Consider the following 6,000-nt stretch of genomic DNA (forward strand, 5'->3'; position numbering starts at 1 on the left):
GCTGAGGCCCCAAGGATGCCTCATGGTAGAATCTTTTCTGGGGTGTGACACATTATGTAATTATCACTCACTAAATTAGCAGTTTAAATCAGTATTGCAAGAACTTTCAACTACTCAATATTTTAAACTTAATTTTATTATTTAAATATGTTGCATAATAATAATCACTTGAAGCACTACATGATTCATTACAGATATTAGGGAAAAGTCATTAAAATCAAACTGCTGATAGTTAACAATTGACTTTTAGTTACAACTAAATGTATTAATATATAGGTAATTAAAAGTACTGCATTTTCTTGTTTTACCTTAGCATGTTCTGTATTGCATATCTCATAATTAAAAATAGAATGAGCTGGTGTTTGCTAATGCACATTATTTGGTTATTTGTATTCATTCTTGTCATTTAGATAATACTGATTCTCATTTTCTGACACATAGATCAGGAATAGAGGCCTGGATAGATCTGGGATAGAAGACAGGGAGAAAAACATTTTTCTTTGCTTTTCAGGGAAGGTTATGATCCATTCACCTCTGTTTCTTTTCCTGTGTAGGTAGAGGCATATGTTAGTTGTCATGGGTTAATCTGTGCTGCAATAATGTGTTAGTTACATTCATTTTCTTAAATACTAGAAAAATAAAATATGTCTAGTGAATTTATTAGGAATACTATATATCCATAAAAGGAATACTACTAAACTAGTTTTTTTGCAAAGTGCATTGTATGTGTGTTTAATGAAAGTAAGAATTCTATAGTCAAGTATGGAAAACACTGGATTATGAAGGTTTCCTTATTATCTTAAGACTTCTCAAAGTCATTAATATGCTATTTTATGTTGGATATCTCCAAGAAGCAGATGCAGTTTGAGGCATTTCTAAAATCTATGACAAGAAACCCTTTTTCAAGCAGCAGCTTTCTGGACCAGTTAAGTAAAAGAATTCTGTGTGATACTCTTTGGAAACTGTGGAGTAGACATATCTTTAAGTCTAATTAAAGAACAAACATTTATAGAAAAGGTAAACTTCTAAAAACTTTCGGGCGCCTGGGTGGTTCAGTCAGCTAAGCATCTGCCTTCAGCTCAGGTCATGATCCCAGGGTCGGGCGATCGAGTCCCGTGACGGTCTCCCTGCTCAGCGGGAGGCCTGCTTCTTCCTCTCCCACTCCCCTTGCTTGTGTTCCCTCCCTTCCTGTTTCTCTGTCAAATAAGTGAATAAAATCTTTAAAAAATATAAAAATAAAAAATAAACCTTTAAAAGCTTTCCATGAAGAAGCGTTAGAACTAATGTCCCCAGAGAGCCACTTTGGGTAGTAGAGGGAATTTATTAGAAGAGTGATTTGAGCAGAGTTATATTAAAAGTGCAACGTACATGTGTATGGTGTTACCTTGCTTGTCTTTGTTACAAATATTAGGAAGCTCCAGATTAAAGTTGGATGTTGGTCATAAAGATAGAATACCTGTATTATGGCAATGCATCTCAAAAGGAGTAAGAGCCCAAAAGTCCTCTTTTTCTTATTCCCAGAGTGCTCTTTGACTTCTCTGTGTTTGTTTGCCACCTGGAAAGTGACATAAAAATTATGAATATAGAAAGCCAGTGTTGGGGAAATTAGAAACTTCACCTGGATGGGAAAAAAATGCGAAGGCAAATGCATCTGTATTCATTCATAGCTGGCGATCTTTCTTCATTGAGAAAACTAAAGCAATCTGAAAAGAACTTCCCAAGTTTCCCACCGTCCTTCTAAAGCATAAGATCTACTTACTGTGCTTTTGCATGAGCCCATTACCATCAAGAAACCCTTCATGTTCCTGCTGAAAACCAACCCTTCCACTGTGCCCAGGATCATGTCACTCAGGGCATTCAATACATTGCTCCAGAAATTCTTCCCTTCTAATCAAGATTTGCTTTCCATTCAGTTATTCCCATGAGCAAACTTACTGTTATTTCTCCCACATTAAAAACAAATTCTTCTCTTGACTCCACTTTGCTGTCTCATATGTCTACTTCTTTGGAGAAGTTTTGCTACTCCTCTCCACCCACACTTTCTTGTCAGTGTTCTCTTGTCGATGAGCTCCACTTTGCAAAATTGATGTCAAATATCAAATAAATTGATCATTTCTCAGGCCTCATCTTACACACAGTTCAACGCTCTCCTCGTGAATATTCTTTCCTTGCTTAGCTCTCAGAACACAAACTCTGTCTTTCTTGTCCCTCATTGGTTGCTCCTTTGCAGTCTCTTTTTTTGATTCTTCTTGTCCTTTGCATCTTCTTAGTCCTGGTTCTTCCCTCCTTTCCACTCCTTTCTTTTTCTTTTCCTCTTCTTCCTTTTCCTTTCTGTTTCCTTTCTTCTATTCTCTTCTGATTATACTTCTTACTTATGTGTTCTCTTTTATTGGTTTTAAAACTGTCAATATACCTGCCATTTCCAAATTTCTACCTCCAACCCAGATCTCTTCTAAACTTCATGTTCATATATTCAACTGTCTAAAGTACAGCTCCTGTCAACATGTCCAAAATACAATTTGTGATATTCCACGTGAAATCTGTTCCATCTCAGCTGATTGCAAATCCATCCTTCCAGTTTAGGTTGAAACCTTGGAGTGACTTAATTCCTTTCATGCTTTTGCACTTGCACCCCATAGGCAGTCCTACTGGCTATACCTTCTAACTATTTCCAGAATCTCACAACTTCCTATCGCCCCCAATGCAGATATCATTATCATCTCATATGGATTTTTGGGTAAAGGTAAATTTCCATCCTTTACCCCTTATAGTCTGTTATCAAACCAGTAATTAGTATTCTTCTCTTAAGGTGAATCAGAGCTTATTATTTACTCCCTTCTCATTCACAATAAAAGCTAAATCCTTTATAATAGTCTACAAAGTCCTATATAATCATCCCACCCCTCCCCCTTAACTCACTAATTTTATCCCCTTATTCACTCTGTGCCTGCCAGATTGGACTCCTTACTCCTCCAGGAACATGCCAGGCATGCTTCTTCTTTAGGGCTTTTGCACTAATCGTTTCTTTTAGTTTGGGCCACTTTTCTACCCTAGGGCCAACCCTTTCACCTTCTTCCAGCCTTAGCTCAAATGTTATTTTTTCAATGGACTTCCTGGGCCATCCTATTTAATACCACGCCATGTCCATCCTCCTCTACACTTCTTATCTCCTTCGTCTCCATTTTTTTTTCATAGCACTTATTTGATTACTTAGTATGTTATCATCTGTTTCCTCTTGATAGAAGTTCCATTAGGATAGGAATCTCTGTTTTGTTCACTGGTATGTGTTAAGTGCCTAGATCTATGACTACTATAGAGTGAATATTCGATAAATGGTGAATGAATGAATGAATGAATTTGACATCTTACACAGTGCACATATCAGCAATTTGATTGTCTGAAACATTACAGAATCCTTCATCTCATAAAAGATTAACCTGAATAGAGCTATTTGACTATACTAAATAAGAGTGACATCTGTTGATGAAGATATTGAGAATCTGACAATCATCTGGCAATTTTTTTTATCCCAAGTAACATCTCTTTTGTTATTAATTTTTTCTCATTATTTTTTGTCAGACATTTTAGTGTTAGGAAATAATTTTCTGTTCATATACCATGTCCAAACTGTCAGAGATACTGTCTCATGAGAAATTTTTCTTGAAAGGAGATAAAAATCAGTTTATATATGGATACTGATGGATCTTAGATACTCGGAAAACTAGGATACTGCCCCTCAGTTATAAGATCAAAGGGGAACTTTAGAAAAACTTTCATTGAGTTGAGAAGTTAAAGTCACGTGTTAACTCTTTTTAGATAGACATTCTTTCCTGAACGGGGCTGTGGGAACTTATCTTTTAAAAACTGTTAAAAGAATCTTTCTTCTCCCAACCCCTTTGAGCTGTGTGTCTTGGCATAGGAACCTAAACATATAATTTATATTTCATTTTAAAGCCAAAATAAATGGTGTACTGATAATTTCCCCAATTTGGTAATTATAAGCAAAAGAATTTTATCTTTCCCAACACTTCTTGAATATTCTCAAATTGATCATAAAGTAGGCCAAAAGAAATCTCAGTGACTTCATGTTTAGATTATAAAGTTTCTTTTCTCCTGGGACTGCTAACAGAAAGACTGACATGAACCTGATTCTGCCAAGAGCTACTTCATGGGAGCTGAAAAAGAGCTTCCACAGAGGATTTCAGGGTCTTTTAGCTCTGGATCCAGCTATGCCTGAAGCCAGCACTCCCCTTGAAGTCTTTAGTTATGGAAGACCAAAGATGACTTCTTTTTGCTGAAGACAGTCTGAGTTGAATTCTAGCACTCAACACTCAAATAAACCCTTCATCAAGTGTCAGGAGCAGCAAGGAATCACACTGAGTTGCCCCACAGAAGGAAGGCGGGAGACAGGAACCCAAGGGAAGGTAATGCTCAAGTAAGAAGATGAATATGTGCTGGCCTGGTGGAGCGAGTGATCCCCTGAGAATGGGAGGAAGTAGGAGTGGCAAATTAAATGACAGATCTTCCCCTCCCACTCAGCTGCCCTGAAGACTCCATGGAGACAGTACCTGCAGGTGTATGAGTGCCTCAGCCTTAATAGCAGTAGTGTGAGCCCCTGTGATCAGTGTAGACCGCAGGGCTGCCCAAATATTGTGCTGGGGCATGACAGGGTTATCCAGTTGCTGTAAAATAGCCTCAATATGCTACAAAATATTTCATATCCACTGTGTTCTCTGATGTAAAAAGAGGTTGGGAAGCACTAGAAGGGCATTGCCATGTGGAGCTTGTGTCATAGTGTCTGTAGTAGGTAGAATAATGGCCCCCCAAAGATGTCCATGTTAATCCTAGAATCTGTGCATCTGTTCAGGTACAGGGCAAGGGGGAATTAAATTTGCAAATGGAATTAAGATCACTAATCAGCTGACTTTAACATAACAAGATTGTCTTGGGCTGTCCGTGTGAGCCTGATGTACTCACAAGGGTCTTTAAATGGGAAAGAGAGTGCAGAAGAGTCAAATCTGAGAAATGGTATCTGGAGAAAGACTTGAGTTACTTTTGCTGGCTTTGAAGACGGCAGGAGGACCTATTCACCCAGCCTCTAGGAGCCAGAATGGGGCAAGAAAATAGGTTCTCCCTTAAAAACTTCCAGAAAGGAATACGGGTCTGCCAGACCTTGATTTTAGCCCAGTGAGACCCATTTCAGACTTCTGACCTTTAGAACTATAATAAATGTGTGTTGTTTTTAAGCCACAGCGTTTGTGGTAGTTTGTTACACCTGCAGTAGGAAACGAACACGGCGTCTCATAGAGGACAGAGGTTCAGTGCTTAACGGCAATGTCAGGCAGCACAGGTGGAGGACGATGGCAGATGTGAACTAAAGGCCAGGCCTGCCCCATTTTGCTGTCACTGGTTAGCCCAGGATGCCTGTACATTTCTCAGAGGGTGGCAGAGTACATCGATAATGATGATATTGACCACTCCATCAGCAGGTAGGTAAGGGATCCAAACCAGATTTAATTTTATCTGCAAAATTAGGTGCTTGCATCAGAGTATCATGAAACAAATTTGTACTCAATAAAATTCCTTACCAATTACATAATACCGGTTTTGAATTTTGCTCACTTATATTCTTTTGAAGCTACTTTTTCAAGTCTTCACAACCTTGTCTATAAAACCCTCCATTGTCCTTTTCCTGGAGGATTTCTATTGTTTGAAGTTTCTGCGCATCTCCCTTTTGACATTATCCTCACCAGCAATAGCACTACTCCCTCTTTATGGATAATCACCACTACACTTCCCTGATCCCTTCTTCACCTTGCATCTACTTTCAGCAATACTAATACTACAATACTAATACTTTCAGCTAACTACAGTCTCATCTCTTCTATTCTTGACAACATCTCCCACCTCAGTGAAAGTCATTAGGCCCTTCTCACTCTTTCCGTTCTCATTTCTGAAGACATCTGTAGGCACTGATTGTCATGAATGAGCATGACTTTA

This window comes from Ailuropoda melanoleuca, chromosome 1 (genome assembly GCF_002007445.2).
Source record: "Ailuropoda melanoleuca isolate Jingjing chromosome 1, ASM200744v2, whole genome shotgun sequence".
NCBI classification, from domain to species: Eukaryota; Metazoa; Chordata; class Mammalia; order Carnivora; family Ursidae; genus Ailuropoda; species Ailuropoda melanoleuca.